The following is a 26,469-nucleotide window of genomic DNA, read 5'->3' on the forward strand; positions in this document are numbered from 1 at the left end:
AAATCGTCACAGAGCGGCAGGGTGAAGCAATCGTCCCGCAATCGTGCCTTATTAAGTCGTTCCGCTGATTTTCTGTATTCGATCGACGGGAACCCATTGGCGGAATAGGCCTACCTTGACCCCGAAGCGGCGGGTCATCGAGATCATCCGTGATGCGGAGCCACTTCGTTGAAAGGCTGCAACGGCGATGTAATGCAAAAGGACCGTCTACGTCGCTAATTCAATCAATCGCGTGTTTACGCGACAGAAATATGTCCATTCAGGTATATTATGTTAATAGAAAATATAACAGTCGAATATATAAAACACGCGATTATTATTACACAAAATCTGTGTCTAGACTAATCCTTGCGCTAGATTATGGATAATTTCATCTTTTTATATATCTATATATTTTTTCCTAATAGATTATAATACAGACTTATAAAACCGTGATTCAAAAATTTTTTTAAATTATTTATAAATAATATATTATTTTATTCGATAGTAATAAAAATAAAAACCTCTTTTTACTTGTTTGCGCTCTCTTCCTCATTTATCTCGTTATGTGTAATTCTTCATAAAACTTTTATCAAGTTTTTGAAACACGTTCAATTTCATAACTGTGCAAGAGACAAAAGAGGGGAATAAGTAAAAGAAAATCGTGCAGTTTGAAAGGATTGAATCGCTCCCTCGCAAATGCGTGCAAAATAATTTATTCTCCGATACCATAGCGCACGCAATCGTTTCCGGCTTATTACCCGTACTTAGGCTTCCCACATTCTCGCGTTATTTCTAGCGGAAAAAAAGTTACGAAAGGACAAGTTTGAAAAAGACGCCGTAACGTTCGATACCCACGTAGTATATTCTATTTTTATTACACGCAGAGTTTTCAAGTTCTAATCATATAGTGGATCTCTCTATAAGTAAACGTCGTGTACGCGGCAAAATGCTCTCAACTCGCGGGGGAAACAATGCTTGTTTCTGCGATCGACGACGTGATTTGCGATCAATCTAACCTCGCGAAAAGCTCGTTTATTCGCGTGTTTACCTCGTTTGTTGTACAATTTATAGGATCCGGCTTGCTGTTTTATCGCAACTATGAGATACGCATTTTTATCCCGCGATTTTTATCTCTTTAATTTATTGAAATAAATCTGCCTTGAAAAACCTAAAACTGAACTTTTGTAAAAACATCTAATGTCATAAAATTTCTGCTAATCTCGTAGCATAACAACGCGATCAATTTCAAGCTTTGCGGGTTTATTTTGTAGGTTTTTAGCCGTTTTCGTTTGCTTTTAGCACCGAGTTTAGCTATGAATTAAGGCACGCGGGGAGCGTATTGTTACAATGCACCCTCTGACGTGGGAATCCTAAGGTGAACGCGCCATGGGGGATCCCTTGAATCGAGCTACCCCCGTTGACAAATTCGTGAGACTGTGATGGATGTCACTTTGGCTTTCAGTCGGGGAACAGCACGCGATAGATGATCGAATGAAAGTCTCTCAATCGCATCACTTATTACTGATTCTCCGGTTCTTAGGTTTTGCGCGAAAATCAACGGACAAAATTGTTATCAATGCAATAAAATAACTACTTGATAATTCGCGACAAATAGTATATTGACAAGTACAGTTACGACATTAATTAAATATTTCAAAAACATTACAATATTTTATTCGTAACATAAAAAAATGAAAAAGAAAAGAGGCAGCAAATTTGCAGAAAGAATTTGTATACCTTGTATATTGTGTCGACTGAATAGAAATAATAATACATATTTTTTAAATAATGCTTTTTTCATTAAAAATATTTTCTTTATTTTTAAAACATTTAATTTCGCTCAATTTCATGAGTATTGACATGAGTATGCACAGAGAGAATTTTCACTCAGAATTTACCCTGAAAATCATGATAATCGATTAAATATTTACCACAATAAAAAATATTAATTTGTACATAGTAAATTTTACGAACATATTTTATATCTTTATTACGATAGATATATTAATATTTTTTATTAATGGGAAATATTAGTCAGAGAAACTCTTATAAAATTCTTCCAGTACTATATATTGTCTCACGATTACCATATGATTAGGTATATAAATTGATTAAATGGCAGTTGATCTATCAACAAAATCAGGTAACTTCCCTTTTGCAGTAGAATGTTATAATTGTGTTGCACCCTCAAAAGTATTGCGCGTTTTTTTAAAATGCGAACGGTTAGAAAAATTGCAAAAAAAAATTACTATCGATTCGAAAAACGACGAATAGACAGGCGGAATGTGAGAAAAATTTGCACTCCCCTCGTGCTACCGCGAGCCATCGCGCGGTCTGTCGGAGGATAGCGCGGCTCCACATCACGCTGCGAGAGACCATCGTCACTTTGATATGTAAATACGCTGCGCCGCAGGGTGTCTTGGAGCGTGTACCGGCAGCGCACTCGCACGCGGATATCCGTAGTAGTATATATACATATATAGACATATATATAGATATATATATATATATATATAGATATACATATATGTAGGCTGAAAGTTGCGTTTCGTTCGATCTCGTCGAAGAGCGCGTTGCCGATGTGCATTTGCTTCATCGAACACGCCACAATGGAGCCTACGACTACGAAGGCAAATCCGGAGTGAGGGACCGCCGATCATTCCGCTTCCTCGGCAACCAGGGGACATCCAATATTGCCGTTATCTCTGTTCTACGTGCGTCAATATTAGCTCGGCGCAGAGCTCTCTGATGTTCGAGCACTTTGCGCGCTCCCGAGAAGGAAACCGAGCGGGAATCAATCGGGATTCGGCTGACAGAGAGACAGAGTATTTGAGAACTTTGAAGATCTCCATATCAAACTATATGATCGCGTCACGGTGACGTAACGTATATACCGATCCGCGAAAAGTATACTTAACGCTCGTAAAGGAAATCGCGGCGCGATTGCAGCCACGATGTTACAGATTAACGCACATGTATGGGGCAAGGGGCGAAATTATAACTATAAAAATGAGATCCCGAAGGGATTCGGTCGATATTACGAGGCGACGACGGAGCCGCGGCTATTCTATTCTAGCGGCGTTAAATAATTATCCGTCCGGGGTACACGCACCGTGAGAAAGGATAAGTGCCCTAATGGCGTCGTATCGTCCGGCGATCTCGGGGTAATCGGCGGCCGCCCGGTCTCTCCTTCGCGAGTTATACCCCGAGTCACACCCTTTCACAAATGGAACGGCTCGAAATGATAGCGGGCGAGACGATCGTCTATCGTCGCATGCCAAGGAGCAATGTCGCTGTCGTCATCATCGTCGTTGGAAAACGAGGTGTGCGCGCACCTTGATACATAGCGTACGTACGTAGCCTTCGCTCGAGAGTTCTCCCGAGAGTTCTCCCGTATGCGGGGCGCAGAATATATGTATGTATATACGACGGTGTTGGTAGCCAACGCATAATGGTGCCCGTTTAATGTTAACGACGCCATTTTCAGAATATGGATATCAACTGCCTTTGACTTCAGGCGCTCATGAATTTTCATACGCGTCCTGGGGACCCCGCCGCGAGTGCTCGTCCGCGCGCCATGAAACTCCCCGAGGTTCCGCGACCATCGCTTTTTTCTACCTCGATTCTCGATTCACGATTCGCGAGAGAGAACGTCTCTACCAGGCCCGAAAAATATCCTGATAAAGGCTGCATAACAAATCATAATTAAAGTTACATTTTTTCACTTTCCAACTTGGTATTTCTTTGAAGTGAAATGCGGCAAATTCGATAGTAAAAGTGACTAAAAAAAAAAATATATATATATATTTGCTAGAATACATTACTAACATTACAGCATTCATCAATCATATGAATAATACCATAGAAATCATATTGATTAAAATTTTAGTTGACTAAAGTAATCTATTGATCAATAATCAAAATTAATCAATCATCATCATAGATGTAACTGACAATGAATAATTTAATTGATATTAATCGTTAATCTGTGTAGAATTAATCAAAGAAAAAAGAAAACCAATTAACACTTAATCGGTCGTATATTTAATAAATCGTGATTAATGTAATCGAATAAACGTTAATTGAATTCATTAATCAATTTCTGAAATTAATATATCTGACGTGTAAATATATTACAATGTGAACATATCATCTGTGTAGATTTATTACAGAGACAAATTTCTATATCAAGAAACTCTACAAATGATATTATAATATATTCAACATTATAATATATAATACTAATTTTAAACATTGACTAATTTATTCTATTAATACTTATTTGGTTAACACGTAATCATTTTTCATTACTCACAATTTATCAAATCACAACGATTAAGAATTAATTTATTTCGATTAATTCTGATTAATGATAATCGATCAAACTAGTCCGATATGTTTTTTGAAAATTAAAAAGTTTACACAATTCTCGCGAGAAGGTCGAAAGTTATATTCAGTTAATTGCCAACGTTTGACAGAAGATTGATGATCAAAACTAGTATCACTATACAGGATGAGCAATCTGCTATGCAAAAACAACGTAAATATACTACTGAAATTGTAAGTACTTTATATAAACATGTAAAACCGATACCGGTGGAGATACCGTTCAACATTATTTCTTGCTCCTTTCTAAAGAAGAAAAGATGACATTTGTCATTTATTTCATTAATATTTTTAATATGATTTAAAATACATTCCATATAAAATCGATAAAGTGTGCGCGATATATATTTATATCAATTAAAATTATATTCGACTGGCGTAATACTTTCGTAATACAATTGCATATTTTTTCCGCTATTCTAGATTAATATTTGTATTCTTATTGCACAATTATATTCCTTTGATATCTGCAACAGACCATTGTATTTCCATTCTAGAATCAATAGCATTGCTATCGTGGAAAATCTTTCTCTGCGTGGATAAAAATATTCGCTGCACAAAGGCTTCGTGTATTTCATAGCATTCACAACTGAAGAAGGTTATAGCGCCATTCTGACGACGATCTAAGAGAATACGCGATAAATGAGCGAAAATGTCGCGAGAGAGGCTAATGCGGGGAAGCATTTACCTGCAAAGAACGGAGTTAGCGTGACTTCAGTGACGTCAGCGACCGGTAAGTTCTCCAACCCCACCATGAAATGCGCTAGCTGCAGGTGAACAGGCGTTCTGCTTTCAACATTGGTCTGCCTTCGACCAATGGTATTCGCGGGGCAGGACGATACCTGAACAACCTGATAGCTCACCTGAGACGCGCGCAACCACTTTGATATACCGCGATACCTTCGCGTTAACGGCCGACGCGACAAACGATTGGATCGCGAATTCCAACGCGTTACGCCGATTACATCTCTCGCCATATATCAACTCGCACAACAATGTTTGATCGCGATGTAAAAAAAAAATGACATTATTCAGTCGATCTGTCTACAAGACGTATTTCCAGCGTAGCCTCGATCATTATCGAAAGATTGAAATAAATGTGTACAAATGTGTGCAACAGTCTGGGAAACATATTTACAGAATATGTAAATAAATGAATATATAGTAGAGGATATTAATGACTTTGAATATTTCCGATTCTGACAATCTCATTAATTGCGTTTTGTTAAAGCAGCGCTGAAAAGCGAAATCTCTTCACTGATGTCTGTTTAACAGATACGAGGCGTGACGTTGAAAACGTAATCTCGATTACAGATGTCTTAAATAATAATACAAATTAAAGAAATGGACCTCCTGAGAAGATAATTTCGCGGTAGCCTCCGATATTAGATACGGCTGGAGCGAGGAGAGCAGCAGGACCTCCCAGTTGTCCTCCCACCGCGTGGAGATTACAATAATTACCATTCTTATTTGTCCTTCCTGCTATCCTCGCTGCCCCTTGCTCTCGCTCCCTCGACATCAATTACAGCCGGCAAAGTCTCTCACTTTAATCTCAAGATTAATCGCGGCCCTCAAACTGTGGGCAATTGCAGTTTCGGCACGTGGATATTTGCCACGGCTGTAAAATCGTTCAAGACGCCACACTTAATGCTATGCGCGAAATGTCTTTCTTATCGAGGATTGGATTGGCTGTGTCGTTCGTGGGCTCATGAAATTCGCGACTTGGTTTGCAAATTAAAAAGATGCCTTTCTCTACTTATTTATCACAAAAGAGCGATCGAAGAGGAAGAGGAATTATGTGAACTATAATACTATTCTATCTTTAAATTCTAATCCCTATAGTTCAAATTTAAAATAAAAATATATATATTTGCAGATATTTAGCAAAGTCTATTGTGCTTATCATAGATATTATTTTAAGAAACATATAAAAAAATAACGTTATTATGTAATTCAACAAATTTATAAAAAAAGTTCGAATTTTAAGAATTTGATGCAAGTCGATTTAACATATACGAAAAGAGTTTTCTCTTAAAATTTGCCGTGAAAACCATGATATCTAAATATCTACCACAATAAGATATAAAATATGTTTGATTAATTTTACTTATGTACATACATACATAGCAAAATTTACTATGTACATATTAATATTTTTTATTGTGGTAGAAATATTAATTAGAAACTCTATAAAATTTCTCCAATAACATATTGTCCTACGATTACCATAATTTTCATGCTACATTCTAAGAGAAAATTCTCTCTGTGTATACAAACGAGCAAAAAACTGTTCCAATTATAGAATTTTAATAAATATATTAATTAAGCAGATTTCGTATCATAATATTTCTCTGTAATACAGCTCAACAATAAGAAATATCTTTTGGTTTAAAAGATCTATTAATTTTTCTTTATTAAAAAAAAGAATGATATATACATTACATTGAGAAACATAAATCTGTACTTTCTTCAATAATTATATAGTCATATAAAGATCGATTTTAATTTATATATTAATTTGCATATTATTTTTTATAAACAGAAATAACTTATGCAATCCTACAAATGATTTTGCGAACAGATGCCGCGGATTATATCTAATTAATTAGACACATCGCGCGCATATACATATATATACCTACAATGTTTACAATGTATACACGAAGAGAATTTTCGCTTAGAATTTACCCTGAAAATCATAATATGGTGTTGAAAGAATTTTATAAGAGTTTCTCTGATTAATATTTACCACAATCAAAAATATTAATATATATACATAGTAAAATTAATCGAGTATATTTTATATCTTATTGTGGTATAGATATTAATATTTTTATTGTGATAAATATTAATCAGAAAAACTCATAAAATTCTTACTGTCCAAAGATTACCATAATTTTTAAAGTAAATTCTAAGAGAAAAATGTTCCGTGCAAGAAATATGAATATTTTTGATTTTATTCGATACATCGTCGGGAATATTAGACTCGCGATTAGAAGTTCTTCCGCGAGCGACGCGACATTATTTGGAGCTAAAACGGGGAGACAATGAGTCCGCGACATCCCGTGCACCAGTGGGATGAAACCCGAGACACCCGTAATCATCGCGGCGTCTGACGTCGGAAGGGGCGGAAAGGGAGCATACCTCCCGGGACGATAATTCGTCGGAGGGGCACCCTGGGACCCCCACGGTGCTCCACGGCGGGAGTTTGCCGGATACGCCCCTGAAGGCGCAAGATCTAAAAGCGGAGGGCACACGCGCCAGCACCCTTTGCCGCCGCGATGCGACGTCGCTTCCGCACCCATCGGGGTGAGATTTTATCCGGGCGTCTTTCACGTGTACGTTTCTCTCCCTCGTCGGCCCTTTGTACATGCGCTACAGCTCTTTATCGCAGGTATGACGGGAAGTCTCTCATTGCACGGTTTCGGGTACCGAAAGGAATCGCGAACCCGTTTTCACGTCGACGCCCACCGGAAACAGCTGAATTCGATGCCCGGACGCTTTGCTTTACCTTTTGAAGATTCGCGGGGCTGCGCGGATCCGATTACGAGGACGCAACGTACGTTGGGTGACCGTTTCAACTTGCGCTTTGTGCGCCATTCGGTGCCGCGCCGGACGTTTGAAGGGATGTAAATGGCCGACAAAAATTTTTCATGATTTTTTCAGGGTCGAGAATGTAAGATATAGCGAAAAAAGGAATATTATTCGGCAAAGGAAAAATTTAATATAACTTTGAAAACAAATTCATTATTTGATATCTTTAATTAAAAATCTATTTGAACTGCATTGTGGCGGATTCAGGATATTCTGTAAAAAAAAAAACATCGTTAAGAGGACTGTTAATGTGAACGGTGCCGTCTTGTGAAAAAGCTGAACTGAGAAAAGAGAGAGAGAGAGCAAATCCTGAAACCGGTGTGTTACAAATTTAATAACATATCAACTTCCCTAATGAGTTGAGCAAACAGTAATCTCACCGGGTCCACGCTCCGCTTCCCAAATGAATCCCTAGATTTGGGTTCCGAATGTGTCGGTGGAACAAAGGAAAATCTTTTGTGCTCGTTTTAGATATCCCTGTTGGACATAACTCCGCCCACACAGTCGTTACTACACATCTTTTTTTTTCTTGCCGCTTCTATCGGCCAGATGAATTTTCGAAAGAATCCCACAGAAAATGAATTAGAAGGGCGCGGGAAATATTTCTTCAAAAAAAAAAGAAAGAAAGAAAGAAAAGATATATTTCCCCATTTCCGACTAAGGAGTAATCTAATTAATTATATATAAGAGATCAAATATCATCCCCGAAAGATGATTGTAAACTTTCAAAGTCGGATTCTCGTCTCTCGCACTTTTCACACGCCTCTTTACCCTTTTTACCGCGCTTAAAACTTGGCAAAGTATCGCTGCGTTTACAAGCAATTAAATTTCGAGGTTCGTTACGTAGCCGCTTAAGCGCGAACGTAACTCGCTGAGAGCTCACGAAACGACATGACGCTTCCTCGTCGAAAGTACCTATCAAAAGCTAACGAACAGTCGTTAGTTACAGAAGGAATCGCATTAGCCGCTGCGCGAAGCGACGTGCATCAGTTTTTATTTTCGCTCACGCTTCACGTTCGTCACCCTTAGTCTTTTTTGTTTCCGCGGGGTCGAGTCGGGATTTCGGGGAGAGATGGCGAGAGGGAGAGACCGGGTCCACGCCCCTGCCGCGATAATTCCAAAGCTGGTATACACAACGCGTATGCTCTCGAGAACGACGGCGGAATAGCGCGTGTGCGCCGGCTACCGAAGAGGTTTCAACAGCAGCACACGCAGGGGCGTATCAAGGACGTGCCGAGCCAACGCCCCCGTCGACCCCTAGGTGGTCCAGGGCGTCGCTGGGTGGTGCTGGGGCTTTAATTCCGGATGAGTTCCCTGCCAGCGGCTCTATACGAATATGCCATTCACGCGCCTCCTTACGCCATCGTTTTCGACCTCGATTATTCCATTACTTTGAATCCTCGTTCCGTCTACCACGTCCTAAACTAGATATCACAATCCAATCTGTTCCCTTTAAACGCGCGATGACCAGATTCCGACGAGAGTAATTTTGCTTATATATTTAAATGATAGAAAAGAAAATATCGAAAATTTATCCATGTTTCCATGTACACGTATCAATATAATAAGAGATAACATGAATTGAATTGTGAATTGCTCCGAAAATTAAAATGAGCGAACGAATGAAAGAAGCTCGTTTATTTCTGATTAAATTTAAATCTATTCTATCTATCGTTAGAACCTGTATAATAGCAGCTGTAATAGATAAATCTTTATATAATGATTAGTGTATCTATTTAATTGGCGACAAAAAATACACATCTTATCCGACACTAATCTTTCTCTATCTTTATCATATTAATTTTGTTTTCCATTTTCTTTTTCTTGATATTAATATAGGACTGATTAATATAAAACTCGAGATATATTTCCGCTGTGTTATGACGCGGTATAAAAACAAATGCAGCTATCCCGAACAGACTTGACGTAACGTGACATTACATAAATTCCAATTAACGATCACGGGAATCCAGTAGCCGAATCGCGGATCGCATAAACACATACGGCTCATTAGCCGCGGGAGGATATAGGGTCGGTCGCCTTTTATAGTCGAAGGTGGCGGCAGCCACCGCCCTCTCAAAACGGCGAAAGCATCGGTCGGTTTACGACCGGAGCATAAAGCCCACGGACGTCCCGGAGGAATAGGTTCCCTCTTCTTTCATCTGTTTTCATCTATTTTATTTTATTTTTTTTAAACCTGGAAGCGATTTCTACAGAGACCGATTTTATTTTGCGTTCTATACCATATCTGCATTTGATGATCGCGCGATTGTTAGCACCAGCTGATCGTGCCAAAAATTAAAAATTATACTAAGTACAAAATACGATATATATCACACATGAAAAAAGTATTATTCCAGGAAAGTAGTATTATTAAAAGCGTAAAAAAGATCTCGAGCAAAGATGTCGCAAAAATTCTCACAGAGAAAAAGAGCGCAATCGATGTTCTTCGAACCGTTTTTTTAACTTGCGTGAACGAATTAAGTTGCCGATTACGAGTCGCCCATGTAATCCATAATTTAGTGCTCAACGAGTGCGTATTAGCAGGTTTTCGTGCTGTTGACAGGTGCGATAGTCTACAATTCAAAGGGACTGATTGATGGGAAAACTGATACGACCCGAGCTGTCACGTAATTTTACGGCGGTAATGACACGCTTACATATACGGAAGGATGTTTGCTTCGTGCGACTTGTGAAAACACTTGTTCTTAAATAATGGCACAACATGCGGCGATCAGGCTGCTTTCTTTGAATTCGAAGCTCTTGTCCGTGACAAAAATAAAAACAAAAACATAGAGTGGAAAGATGATTTTTAATATAATAAGCATTAATGTTGATTGCGAATAGTTTCATAATAAAAATTGTATTAATAATGCATAAGAAATTTTAATTAAACGGATATATTAACGCATAATTCTTTCTATTTGCATTTGAGCTAATTGAAACTTGTTTTATTAAAGTACCTTGAAAATATTTATTCAACATAAACAGGAAATACATTCTTAAAATGCAAATTATGTGAACAGGTGACACAATTCGTTCTCACATATATACAAGTGACGTTATCTGTTAACAATTTAATTTTACTCCATATTTCACGGTTCATGAATATTGCTATTCGAACGATTACACGAAATTTATTTAACCGTATGTATATTTATATTTTTATTTGCGCAACCAAATAATAAGATGAATTAATTTCAATTAGTCAGTGTAATATTCTTAACAATTATTAATTTGCTAATGTTAAAAATATATTACAGCAATGTGAAAATTAATCAAGAATCTTAATACGTACGAATCATTATAGTAAGTAACAAACAAACTTTATTATTTTCTCAATTTCTCTAACATTTTTCTATTTCATTAAAATTTAACGTTTTGCGAGAAAAGTAGTAGAAATACATTTAATACATGTTTTTTATCGGATAAATTTAAAATCGTTTGTTTACGGTAACGAAGGTCCACGATATTCATCCAGCTCGTAATGAGACCGCGATCGTAAATTAAGACTTCGAGTGCAAAAGAGACTCGAAGGGAGAGCACGGACGAAGAAGAACGATAGAGACAGAGAGGTGCCGAGTGTCGATGAAAGGGAAGCTGGGACGGTTGCTGCGGAACAGCAATCGCGTGGTACACACAACCCTATCTGAGAGGGGACGAGGCTGGGGAGTATTATGTACGCTGAAAACGCAGTTTGTCTTATCATCCGCCATCTAGCAATGGTCGAGGAGCATTGCTTTACGACTAATGGACTTGCACCGGTAAATCACCCGGATACAATGCGCGCCCGGTCTGCTCACGATTTACGAGGGTCCGGTTGCGCGAGCGGCCGAGTTCCGCGCGGTATAAAAGATTCGGGGAGAGACGGCCGAAGTTAAAAGTGGAGAGTCCGCGGCGCGCTTTTGGAAGATGGAACGACGGTAGGGAAAACTCCCGAAGACGGTATCGATCCGTAGGATCTCACCCTCTCTCTTTTCTCTCGTAAATATGGCATCGTAAATCACGCGAAACTTAAACGACATTCGGCACAGTATTTTCTTAACACTTCGTCAAAGGGAGACGCCTTCGTCGACAATGAATATCCCGTTTTTTGATCAATTTATAATATGGTATCGTGTCTAATTTAACGGCGACCCGGTGTTCCCACAATATATATGTGATATATTTCTAATAAAGTAAAAAATCAAAAGAATGTCTCAAAATGCTTCCTGTAGGTGTATCTTTCAGATATCGTTAGGACTTTTGCGTAAGGTAAAGCGATGTAAGATTCGATGTAGAATAATGCAAAACTAGGATGTTAAATGAAAGGTTTCGGAGAACTCGATATCTGTATTATTTGATACATAGTACGCACGAGTGGCATTAGAGCGATGCAGCATCACGACAATGCTCAGGTTTCAATTACTGCGCGTTAAGCATCCATTGGCTTATAATCTGGATTGGCTGCGACTATCCCGGATACCAGGGGAGAGAGATCAGATCATCTTTCGAACCAGGCGCGATCTCATCTTAAAAAGCACTTTCGATATTCCAGAGCGTAAAGCACTTAGAATACCCTCGGGTGTGGCGTAATAATAATGTTACCGAGCCTTTGTCCGAGAGCGAGGACGATAAATGTTTAGCAAGGTACAGTTACGACCACGTATAAACAAGAATCTCGGGGCGTGAATCTATAAAAGATCGAAAGATTTTTACATTAAGAGTTTTCCGCGTACGGTACAGCATAATGTCCGCGATATCTGTTTTGATAAATAATCTGACAATCAATGCGTAAAATGACTTGTCAAAGTTCGGAGACCAGAGACCAGAAATAATCATAGAATAGCTAAATAGGGATAAATTTTCGAATTCGTATTGTTTTACTGTAAAAAAAAGAAATTGGATAAAAATGATACGCTGTTAAAACATGTATCCTTGAATTTTCCATCCATTTGATTTGAAAAGTTATTTTTCGAATATTCTTTTTATTATTTATCTATATAATATTTTCTTTCATTGTTTTCTAAACTTAAAAAATAAATATTTTTTTATAAATTTTACATTTTACCCTGTCCCCCACCATCACGTTAATCTGCTCTTTTCAACAACTTTTCTCGAGAGGTGCGACATTGCTGCGATCTTATCGGAGTGCTAAGCGTCACTTTTCGCATTCCAACAAAGCCGGCTTTGTAAAGGCAGTACCGACGATGGTGGAAAGATACAAATTGGGGTCGAAAGAGAGTAAGGTACGATCAACCGGTCGAAGATCTTATCCGCTTAATGGGCAGAAGCCATCACGACTTAAAAATGACTCTGTACCAACCAACAAGTACTATTACCTTGATGTAACTAATTTTAAGTACCTATTTGAATTTATTCTTATGACATTCTCTTGCTTATATCGATACATAAAATTTTATTTGTGTAAAATCTTAAATCTTATTCGATTAGAGATATATTAAATAATTAGTCTCTTTAAAAAATTGTTCAAAGCAAGAATAGCTGTATCACAAAGAAAATCCAATAAACAAAACAATAAAAAAATCTGAATAATCAAACAATAAAAGTAAAATAGAGTACAATAATTTTATATTAATAAAATACATTTGTTAATATAGGTACATATATAAAAAATATCGTATCAGTTAACTATTTGGACCAAAGAAAGATAATCGGTTTCTTTCGGCTTTTCGAGTTCTCTTTAATTGACAAGATGAAATGAACTATCGATGAACACAATAGCTTCTCGAATCAAATGGTGACTGGTCGAAGAAGCCAACGGATTCTTTGATGTTTAAATCAACGCACGAAATAATTTAATTAGCTACTTCTTTGACATACAGCCGCACGTGAAAGTTCTTTCAACAATATTATTATAATATACACACATATATATATATGTTAAACAATCTCGTATGCTAATTAAAAATATTCGTCTCGTTTTAACTATTTCTATTTTTTTCTCTTTCTCGCGAATTCGTCAGTTTTCAAAATTAACTCGTTCTTATTATTTTTTTTAAGTAGTTGTTAATGATCGAATCAAGCTTTCATTACCGCATACTAAAAAAAATTTAGAAACGTATTCTTTGTTTATTATAAAATAGAGTATAAAGTCATCAACCTGCCAATAAACCGCGAGTCGCGGCAGCGCGTCCCTTTTTTCCTAAAGTACACCCAACCTTGGCGCCAGTCGAGGGAGCCAAATCACGGCCTCATTATAAAGTAATTAAAACCCATTACTAATGCTATCCTTTATCGAACGAAGCGAAAGGAGAGAAGCCGACACAATAAAGCGGCAGTCAGACCCTCGTCTTGTTCTCCGCGCCGCGCAGCCCGAAGCCAAAACCTTGAATTTGGCTGTATAATCCAATAGTAATTCAAAGTGCGACGGGACACGTCGAACCCTTGGATCCGTCAATATCCGTCCCGTGATGACCTTCGAATAGGGTCGTTATGCGTTTTAATTGAATTTGATCGAACGTAAATCGAACGTCACTGTCCAGCACTATTACACGCGTGTCTCGAATTTTTTTTAAGCTCTCGCACACTCGCAAGCTCTATCCACGTTTGCGTTTTTTTTTAGTCAAATATAGAGCATAATCTATGACGATATTATCAAACAAATATTCAATACATGGTTTATATAAAATAAAATATTATAGAAGAGAAACTGAATATATATGTATTGTATAAAAGAAAAACGATGAAATTTGTTGTACAATAATGTGGCGATTATTTTATACGATGCGATACACGGTATATTTTCGGCAAGCCTTGTAATTTTCTTGTATCAAGCCAGAAGAAAATGACAAAAAACAGTTTCTACTAAATAAGGCAGCCGCCGTGACGCAGCCGCTGGCGCCAGAGTCTGCTCCAACTCATTACCCGATTCTTCTCGGTGAACCTGCATCATGCTGCGAGGTCAGTTTCAAATATCGGCAAGTGATGAATTTTCAGTAGAAAGACAAATGTATATCCAGAAATATTAATCACATTCCTTAAATATCAGATTCAGATCAGATATCTCGCAACAAAAATAGAAAAATAATTTTGAAGAAATTTATATATAGATATATATATCGCGATTTACTGACAGGTTTAATGACTTTATACTATTTTATAATTTAAAAAAATGCGCATTTTCTAATTTTTTCAGCGTGTGATAATGAATCATTATCGACTACATAAAGAACAAAAATAATAAGAATTTAATAAGTTATAATTTTGAAGTGACAAATTCGCGAGAAAAAAATAAAAGAATCAGTTGAAACAAGACGAATTTTTGTAATTAGTATACGAGATTATCTAAATATATGCAATTATTTTGCGTAACAAAAAATATGTAATTTTGCAAAAAGAAATCGCTAGTCGATGATTAATCTCGTATAGAATACATAGACCGATGTGTATTGGTAATGTTGACACGTGTTCATCGGAGCCCGCAGCCTATTAACGATTCTGAGCAGCTCATTTAGATACCTGCGTCTTCGGCGTCGAGAGTATCGGGCGAGAGGGATGGAAGAGGAGAATGAGAGGAGCGACTAATGCGTCTGTGGCTACCTGAAAAAGCGTCCGCGCGGCTGAATATCAAAGGATTCGTTGGCGCCGGCTGCATCTTTCCGAGACATTGCGTTGATGTTTCACAAGCGCGCGCGCCGGTGTTACTACCAAAAAATTTTACATACGCTCGAAAGCTTTACATGGCGCAATCGGTGTTCGACGAGAGATAAGAGCAATCGTGAAGGTGTTGGCTTTCGATAGCATCTTTTATATCAATCTTTTTCTATAAAATCGATTATATCCAAGATGAATTTTCTGTTAAAAAAAAAAACTAAAATTATGAATCCTCTTGATACACAACTGCGAATTCCTTTCAAGTGACGATATCGCAATGCAAACGCGACGACACGCGACAATATGATTAATCATTAAATCCACACGGTTAGATGATAAGGAGCTATTCCACGTAACTAAATTATTCCGTTTCATTTTCTGAAGAAAAAGCTTCCCCCTTGTACGACCAATTTCAGAATACCCTATACAACTGACACGCATTGCACCGGTAAACGAGTCGTCCCAGGTTATCTGTTTCTCGCAGAAACCGTGCATAATGCATTTGTAAGATCGCTACTTGCAGGTATCGTGTATCTACGATCGATATTAAGTCGAAATGATGGCGACGTTCAGGCTCAGGTGCGGTCGAGTGCACGCTCGCTAAACCGTTCACTCGTGTCGCGCGTACACGCACCGCGTTTACTTGAAAATGGCAGGTAATTGTACAGTGCGTTCGTTGCCGAAGCAAAATGCACACGTATATATTTTTCTTCGCAAACCAACTTGAACGTCGATATTAACGTCGATATTGGAAATAATAAAACAAAAATTTATATATATTATTTCTCTTATTTGAAAGTCGGATGTAGCATTACATTATTTTTTTCTGATAATTCAAACTATCAAAACGAAAAAAGAAATAATATGACGTCACGGAAAATCGAATCATTCACCCTATTTATGCGATTATCGCAAAGCCACGAGTGCACTTTAACATAATAACGTTTTCGTTTTTCATAATACGTCTTCCCTCTATGTATAGAAAAGAATGATGGAATCTTCGCGAAATACCGCTGTTTCAATTCATGGAATTACGTATCGTTAGTGATGTCATGGAAAAAGCCGCCTTCGTATTTTGTTCCACGCAAACAGGACGTAAATACGTCTCGAAGATAGTTATACCATCATGTAATCCGCAGAATGGCGATATGCGGCTTGTATCGGCGATGAGACTCGCAAAGTGACTCGCGTACACGCGACGTCGCTGCATCCGTCCGATAATAGCGTAAAGAGATGCAAATATCGCGCGGGATCGTGTCATGCTCGCATTTATGGGATTTGCATACGTCGTGCGCGCGTGGAATAACGGCGATCCGACGACCCGAAAGGTTGTAATTAATGCGTACGCGGGGCAAGAAGTTGAGGGCGAGTCGGGGCCGCGGGAGAATTGCACACGCGTAATTAATTAAATAATGATATAATTGACCCGAAGGGTGGAGTAATTAGCTGATTGATACAGGAGACTATACGGAACGAAGGGAGGTAAACCTGATGAGGGAAGAACCAGAAGGAAAGAATGGGAGGGAAAGGTCTGCGCGAACACGGGGTGGAGGTAGAGCCGAGACGCGCAGAAAGAAAGAGAGAGACAGGGAAAGCCAGAAGGGAAATTGTTTCATAGAAGTTGCATGCCGTGCAAATGACGAGAGTAGGACTGCAATTTATTTGCAATTTGCATTCGATTTACCAGCGGGATTTATCGCGACCCGCAACGCAAATTGATCGAATTAAACAGACGGTAAGTAGAAATGCGCGCGGCTCGCTTCAGGGTCAGGCACGTCCGGGATATTCGCCGAGCGGTTTTCGCGACGTTCCTGCGGTAACCGCTATATTATTGGTAGGAATGAATCATGATCGCACGCGTCGACGCATTCCAAAAACGTTTAAGTGATAAGCGGTAATAACACGATTAATATTCAAACTATTCATTCAGCAATCATCGATCGAGGTAACCATTTATACAGTGTATGTAAAACCGACGTCTCATTTCGTAGAAATATCTATATAACGAATAAAGACAAGACACCAAAATTCATGCAGCGTCTCGCTTTGACCTTTTCGTTGCTTTAATGGTCAAAACTATTGTTTAAACTATCAAAAACTCTAAAAGTATTGAAAATAAAGCCAGAATTATTAATTAGTTTAATTATTAATGAATTAATTTTTAATGAGTTTTCACGAAATGAAACGCCAGTTTCACACACTTCCATTACCTCTATAGCAATGTTATAAAAAAACAACTCACTCACCGAGACGTGCAGCAGCAGAGTTGTAGTACGCAGCATCTGAAAACAAAATATTCAAATTATGTATATACGTGTGTGTGTACAGTATAGAGTATGTTTATTTATAATATTATATTTAATATTATATTATATTGTGTTTATTTTGCATACCTCACAGTTGCCCCGCTGTCACCCGATGCCTCTCCGGGCCTCCTCCTCCTCTCTTGGTAGCACTCACGACACTCGCGAAAATACGAATAATTACGATCGCCCGACACTTTACACGGCACTCCCGATATGCGAAACTTTACACTCCCGACGCGCGACACTTTACACGGCACTCCCGACACGACGCGTGAATCGCACTGTGTATGGCAATGCTACCTGTAACAAATAAAATGCATATAAATATATTAGAATAATTTTATTATTTCGCATTATAACATATACACAATATAAATTGTATGCTAGAATTAATAGATATAATCACACATCGCAACACAAAAGCGCGCGAAAACAGATTAGGTTGGGTTATTGGCAATTGACAAGAGAGTTTGCAATTTCTCGCAAAATTTGTGTTTCGAATAAATACAACTGCATATGAACATTGAAATTATGATATGAGATTAATAAATGTTGCAATACAAAGTTAGAACCGATTATGCTTACTAATTAATTATTAATCACAGTGGAACGCAGCTCGAACTACCTGGAACTCGCGACGTATTCGGCTGAAACTATTTGCTACTCTACAAACATCGGCAACTGCATTCTAATAACGCGCGCGATGCTATATACATGACACTTAATATGAATAACTAATTAAAATTCAAAAGAGATTCGTTCGAAGAATAATTCTCAAAAATCAACTAGCGTCTTATCTCAATAATTATAAATATAGATAATCAAATGTCTTTATTTTAGCTGAATTAATTTTTGCTTTAGAAGATAGAACTCTTTTTAGAACTCATGTAGAACTATAAATTTGTTTTTTAATCCTGATAATAACTGATGAGGAAAATGCCGCAGAACAAAGTGAGACGCTGCGTGAAGTTGTCGTCTCAGTTTATCCCAAAACATTTTCGTTGTTTTAATGGCCAAAACTATTTTAAACTATCAAGAACTTTAAAACTATTGAGAATAAAGTCAGAACTTTTAATTATTCATGAGTTTCCACGAAATTAGACACCAACTTCGCACACACGCCAATCTACAATATATGTATAACAGAATAAAATTCTAATGGAATATTTTTGTACTTTGAAATAAATATCTGCAACGAGAAAAACTCGAATACAAGATATAGAAAATGTTGTCAAACGTGTAGCATATGCCTTCAAAGCTTATTATGTTTAATTAAAAATTTATTTTGCACCTTGCTGATTTACATATAACTGTAATAAACTAGTAGAAAATTATATCCCGCTTAGGAAGCGTATACCAGTTCAATGTAATGCGATACACTTTCATATTAGAAATTTTAATCGAAGAATACCCGTTCGTACATGCTTGTTTTGTATAGCGTAACAAATTACTTAAGTAATTGATATTTAGGTATGCTCTATTTCTATGATAATTAATCTTAGATTATTTTCCGCTAGGAAAAATTTATTACTTTGAGAAATGAGAGATTTTCGCATATATAGGGGGACGTGTCAGTGCGATCCATTTGAGAAACGATATATGTTCATCGAAAGTTTATAACGCGAGCGGTATCATAAAAATATATATAATTTTCGTTAATAAAGATAACGGTGAAAAAAAAGCAACGATGATGACTACGACGGCGAAGTTGTTGCCTTAGGTTATACCGCGGCCGATGACGATAATCCTTAATCCCGCTAACGAAGACGATTATCCGCGTTCTTGTATGGGAATTTTGTGAGCGCAAACGAAGCGATAATTGAACCTCTCACCCTTCCTCTTCCTCTTTTCGCCGCGCGACGCTATGCGTCGAAAATTTACAGCGCCCCATTTATTCGCAATTTCGACACTGCTGCCTATAATTACTTCGGTAGGGAGGCTTACCGCTGATTTTAATGATACCTCATGATAAACCTTTCGCCAACCACGAGTCTTACGCACATCTTACATGACGCGGTAAGAAAGCCCGGATTCCTTTCCGCTCTGTACGCGTAGTGACAGATGATTATATATTGCGGCTTTTTTGCAGATATATACGCAAGTCGAGGCAAATATATGTGTGCGAGAAACTTATTATTTGTTTTTTCTGTATACCAAAAATTTTAATTCGAGTTTTTTATTTTATAATTTTGGAATTTAATAAGCAATACACACGATCGAGCTATCGTGGATTTCTGACAAACAATGCATACACTGTGAAAATTTTGTTAACTTGATTAAATCGCTCAACTAATACTATTTTATTAATTAAACATATAGAAATATTTAAATTAAATACAACATATTAAATCTAACAAAATGTGTATTTGACTTAAATATACTTATTACATGTTCAATTAATAAAATTGTAATTTAGTTGAACGATTTAGTCAAGTTAACAACCTTTTTTTTAGTGCACAAATGTTCGTAAGAAATAAATGTGGTGATATAGTGAATTAAAAATATAAAATAACTAAAACAAATTCTAAGAAAAAATTGCTTTTTGTTGGTCTGGTCAATTTGAAAGTATCCTTACCTTACACAGATGTATTGAAAAAAAATGGAATTAATACGTACACAGACATAAAAACGTCTTAGGTATGTCATAATGAATATGAGTACGCAATTTGCGGTTACATGAGTAACAACGAACGAGCAGAGTTGCATAAATTATCTATCCTTCCTCTCTCTCTCTCTCTCTCTCTTACTTTCTCTCTCTTTCCCTATCCCTCTTTCTCTCTCTTTCTTCATATTCCCGCAGATTAATCATGTAATTATGATTGAGCTCAAGGAAGCTATGAATTGCAGATTTGCAATTCGAACGATTCAAATAAAAAACGCTCGCAAAGGTTAGTTCACGTCGGTTAACAGTAAAGAAAACTGTGCGCGATGAGACTCTTCATTATTTCAGATGCAAATGCGATAGTACTAGAGCAAAATATTATATAATTACATGTTCGTACTAGTTCTCTTGTACATTTCTTCAAAACAAAAGTACGTATACATTGTACATATATAATTTATACACGTATAAAATATTTTAGAGTTTAGGGGATGCAAATTTTATTTCTGTTCTCAAAAAATCTTGTTTAGATTACCTTCAGATAATCGTATAAATATTAAAATTTTTTTCAAGCAATTTTTCAAAAGTGTTGCATAACGTAATGCACGGGATGATCGATCGACGGATACGAGTAGAGTCGAAGTTTCACCGCATCATGCACGGCGCATGATGCATCGGGGGCAACAATGACGAACAGGATCTGATATTCCCAAGTCACCATTATGGCTGCTTAAAGGCGGCTAAAACGAAACGAGGAAGGAACGCATTCGCAATATATATATGGCGGTACTCTTCAAAGCCGCTACTTTACTTTGCTTCTAGATCGTCGCCGCGACCACGAGTGATCTTTTCAGGGTAACGATTTCTATTGATCCGTCGTCCCTTTTCGAATGCTACGACACTTCCGCATTCGACGACGCCTTCGTCCTTTCGTTATTGTAGCGCATTTCCTCGGTCTTTTATCGAAAATCGGCCGTAACACGAGATTCGCGATTCCGTCGTCAATCGATCTGTTCAATGGCGAAGAAACGACATAACAGTAACCTGCGACTAGATTATGTTCTGAAAATGAATGAGCTTGAACATGAATATTTTTACGTTGCGTTAAACATATTTTATTTCAATAAACGCGTCTACGGGGAAATAAGCGTATCGGAGGCGAGAAAGAAATGTTTGAAGCAATCTTTATTGACAAGGAAGTCGCACCTCAACCTCGGTTGTGTCGAAATCATCGGAATTTATGGCGACGAATTTCTGTTATTATAAAGGGCATTTTCGGGCGCAGCATCTGCCGAGCGTCGCGAAAGCTCTACAATCATACCTGTTTTGAAAACAACGACGTGCCCATTTTGTGATCCGATCAGATAGCATTGTACGGTCCCGGATGATTGTAGTCATTACCGTGCCCGCCTGCGTATTAGAATTTGTGCTGGTAGGAGGCAAATTATTCCCGCTTCAGATCCGGTTGCTTTCGGGCACGGTGTATACGCGTGGGCATTCGCTCGCCTATCAAAAAAAAAAAAAAAAGAGAAAAAAAAGAAAAGGAAAAAAAACGCGTAACGATCAAAGATGAAAAGGCTGTTAGTAACGCCGGTGATCGTCGTCGAAAATGTCGAGATCACGATGTTTTTCTAATTGTCACTTTCAAAAAAAGACCGACGTAAAGATAAAAATTTTCTCAAGACCTTTATAACTACGGTGACCATCAGTCTTTTACTTTAAATAGCTGTCGTTTAAATTTATTCATTTTTCTCAAACTCAATTTCGTCTAATATCATAGTATTAACGTGAGAATTTATATAATAAAACAACGGTACCTCTTATCCGAAACCTATTTAAAAAACCAAGGGTTTATTTTGACATAGTCGAATTAATTTCAAACTATAAAAATAAAAACGTAGACTTCTGATAGTCACAGAATTATTTCTTTTCGCTTGTCAAGCAATCTCCACTTTTTGGTCGCAAACTGACTTGGAAACATGTTGAAACAAAACCCTAAAATTTTCAAATTTATTTTCTCTTAGAAAATATGGTCACTGTATTTATAACACGAGTATTCAAATAAATCGCAAATTATATTTGATTCTAACGACATTCTTGCAGAGCTGAAAATGTTACATCGATATATCAAAAATGACATGTTCAACGAAAAAAGGAACATACCTACTCTTTAAGCCGAAATAAAATACCGAAGAAGGACCCGGAAGTCGACAGAAAAGCAAGGCGCCCTTCTCTGCTCGTCTTCCTGTCACTTGAGACTTTTTCGCGGCCCGGTAATAGGCGATTTCACGTCTAATATGGAATAGTATGGCTGCTCGATTTTCATCATTTTCTCGTACATGAGGAAATTTGTATAAGACGAAGATGCACCTTGGCGAGCGCAAAGTTGCATTAGGCGCGATGTCGGATCCACCGTATTGTACATATTTTATTGTACAAATACACGAATACGCACGCGTATCCGCGTTGAAGCGTGCGTATTCAACGAGCAATACGTGGGGCGCGTGCACGTAGAGCGGCAGCTGCGACACCCTCACGCCCACACGACACACCCTCCCAGAAATTCACGTCGATCGGCACGCGTCGAATTCTTCCTAATACCCTTGTAACTGTATTCTATATGAGATTCGTTCCCTCTCTCTCTCTCTCTTACGTTCGAGCACAATAAGAATATATGTATCAGTCTCGGATCGATTTACGCGAGTACAAAAGTCCTGGGAGTGGCGCAAAAAAATATCTAATACATCGCAAAAATATTAAGCTGTAATGAATCTGTCGATCTTCGAATTTGGAGAATCGTATAAAAAGTAGTAGAAAAATCCCTCGTGTTAATAAACAATTTTAATTAGTAGATCGAACTAAGATAGTCCTCTATCCAGGGTATATCGCGCGAATATCTTCGACGTCGGATACTCGTGCTTCGAAGCGTTTGCGCTATTCATCGCCATTCGGCGAACATCTACACGAGGCTTATCGCGACCGCGGGCCATGCATATATAAAAGCCACTTAGATTATGCATGGGTGGGGATTCCCCAGAGTCCGCCTTTTCAGGGAACAACTACCACACCGTCGACGCTACCAGCAACACACCCGGCGCACACCATCGCCGACACCGCCGCCTCCGTGGTCGTCGTTGCCGCCGTTGCGGCCACCCCCGGGGGGCAGTAATCTCGCATGGAGATCCGGCTTAAACGATAGGCCCCATTTCGAGAGCGCCGCCCTTCGTACGCGAGACTCTTAATTTTCAAGGCAGAAGGAGCGCGGCGCGGCTTCCACGAAAATACTTTGCAAGGAGGTCCTCGTCGCCGTTTACGAGACGATGCCATGTTATTACAAGCGGCTCGGATATTTCCATATATCGCGCTAGACGAGGTTTAATGCCGCAATCGCGGCGGTGCCAACCACCCCTCTGGCTTCCCTCGGCTCGAGGAAGGATGCGCCACTCCGCTGGATGAATCCGCTGGTTTACCTTCTCTTCCCCGAAGAGGAGAGCGCTTTTGAGGAAGAAGCATTGGAGCGAGATTCAAATGCCACGTTGTCAATTCCATTGATATATCGCTTAATCGGCGAACTCGTCAGAGAGAAGCGGAGTCTCTCTCGTTGCAGTAATTCCGGTGGATTTACCTTCGCATCGCGTGCGAAAGTTTCGAGTCGAATTATGCGAGATATCTCGTAATTCAATTCGTTATTCGACGAGCTCGTCGTCGTAGACGTAAAACAGTAACTACGCAAAAGAGAAACTAAAAGCAGCTTTACAATTGTTGTCAAATTCGTGAATCCGATTGGTGCGTGCTCTTATAGATTCAGCTAAGATCAAGAGCAAACACCAATCAGATTGACAAATTTTACGACAATTGCAAAGCTGCTTTTTCTCCTGAACATAGCCTATATGAAAGGCAGACGGATGCTGAAGGAGACGGAGTTAGATCGAGCTTTTGCGCCGAAGAAAGAAGAAAGGCGGACGCGCGCGGCCATGATGCGACCGATATAGCCTCGAGGAATATAAAACGAGGAGAGATATCATCGCGCCGGTGAGTCGGAATAAAACTATAAACCGGAGGAAACAATTACCCTGACTGCCCGGCGGAAGATGCGGCTAATGATAAGTGGTTGGCTGCTCTCTCGGGCCTGCGAAGCATAGCCTCTTGCCGCGGTGTCTTGCCTTTGGTCTTGTCTCCCTTTCAGCGCCATTTTCACCGCGCAGATAAACACGAGATCGAAGAAGCGCAAAAGTTTCTCTCCCTTTCCTTACACCCTCCTTCCGGGATTTGTACTAAACGTTGCTACAATACGATCAAATGATGGGGTATGTCCGTTAATGCGAACCATATGGATCTGTTACATTGCTATGTATAATTTAGAATGTCGAACGTTTCCATCAAACGTCATTTTAACCCAATCGAGGTTACCTTGGAACTTTTTCTCGTATAATTGTCGATAGGAATCGGCCTTTGATATCTTTGTCATTCGCTTGCGCAGAATCGCAGAAAAATGGAACGATCGATTACACGCGTTTTATATACAATTTTTCCTCGCTTTACAGCGATCTTGAAATGATCTCTTAAGATATTACAGACCGGTTCTATCGGAGAGTCTTCAACTATAGAATATTTCATGTCGCGGACTAAAATTTTTCCTCTCGATTTAGATCGCGATCGCAGTAACGCGATCTAAAGGGAAAGACGACATGTATGTGTATCGATGAAACTACGATTAAATTTAATCGACGAAACCGGCCCTGTATCGCGCGGTGGTGACACGTACGTGGTTCGCGAGCAAACATTCCTTTAATGGCGCCGACGGCGCTTTCGTAACGTTACAAGCCAATTTATGTAAATTATCGGGCGCAGCCATGTAAAATTATAATCCCAGCGCGCGATGCCGCGTGCATAGCAACGTTCTCCAAGTAACGAATTGCATCGTGCGATCGACTTCGACTCTCGCGTGCTTCGTATTTTTTTCCCTTTTTCTTTCCCTTTTTTTTTTTTTTACGCCGAGCATGCCGATTTTAATCGCGTCTTCGACCGATGGAAAACGATGTCGATGGGCAATAAAATGGTTCGAATCCGGTGAATCACGCGGGGATTTGAGGGGAGCCATTCGCGTCAATTTCAATTTCCTTTCCCGATCGCATCCGCGTGTATATAACAGCGCCTCGTTTCAGCTCGTACAAAGAAGGAACTTTTATATATATATATATATATATATATATATATACAGGAGCGCGCGCGGTCGTTTTCTTTCGCGTGGCGAAGATCACAGTGTTCACAGGAGGCATCTAATTGCCAACCTCTCGCATCTCGCGCTCCCCCATAAACTTAACGACCGCCTTAACGGTTGGCCCTCCCGGTATGCTAAAGAGCATTTCTTCGGCTATTTCGCGAAGTACCCTGTTAAGGGGCTCGATGGGCCATTGCGGTCTTTCCGTGCGCCTCGTAGAAAAGACCGCGTCGTGTAGGCGAAGGCATATACACCTGCGTTTCGTACGACTTCTAATCTTCGTAGAAAGAAAAAAGATCGCGAACGATAAACCTCTTTTTTATAATTCGACGTGTCTAAAGAGCGATTAAGATGAAATGAGATATTGAAAAAAATAAACCCCGAATCACGTGGCAATTTGCGGTTAACTTGCCGAATATACGCCGATCGCGTTTCACAGAAATCGATCGCATCTTCGCGGCATAGTCACGCGCCCCGGCGGGGTCGAGGAATTTGATTTTCTCGTCGGTTTGCATGATTCTGATTGAAGTGATTGAGAGACGCGCGGAAGAGGAAAGAGGAGGGTTTCTCGGGGGAGGCAGGGAAAGAGAGTACCGCCGACTGAAGGCCGATGATTGGTGGGACATTAGTGTAATGAGAGTCTTGAGTTAAGGGGTAAAACGTGGTAGTGGCTACCGCGCGCCGTGTATCCGCCATGATTAGAGCCTCGGTGGCGTTTTCGCCGATATCGTGAGTTCGTGAAATCGCTCCTGCAATTTTAATCCGCAGAGAGTCCCGGAGAG

General features: G+C 38.9%; 1 protein-coding gene across 7 annotated transcripts in view; it reads right to left on the reverse strand.

Moving 5' to 3' along the window:
• LOC114941998 (uncharacterized) overlaps window positions 1–26,469 on the reverse strand; it is a 190,324-nt gene that overhangs the window by 149,331 nt on the left and 14,524 nt on the right. For 5 of the 7 annotated variants that reach the window (XM_029317235.2, XM_085487049.1, XM_029317238.2 and 2 more), the window contains 2 exons: window positions 17,952–18,164; window positions 17,805–17,840 (listed from right to left, as the gene is read on the reverse strand). The gene's annotated coding sequence lies outside the window, so the exon portion shown is untranslated. Of the gene's footprint in view, window positions 1–17,800; window positions 17,841–17,951; window positions 18,165–21,787; window positions 21,973–26,469 lie in introns of all 7 variants that reach the window. The other 2 variants (XM_085487048.1, XM_029317236.2) reach the window with 2 other exon arrangements.

This window comes from Nylanderia fulva, unplaced genomic scaffold (assembly GCF_048542155.1).
Source record: "Nylanderia fulva isolate GAGA-0341 unplaced genomic scaffold, ASM4854215v1 Scaffold5, whole genome shotgun sequence".
Lineage (NCBI taxonomy): Eukaryota > Metazoa > Arthropoda > Insecta > Hymenoptera > Formicidae > Nylanderia > Nylanderia fulva.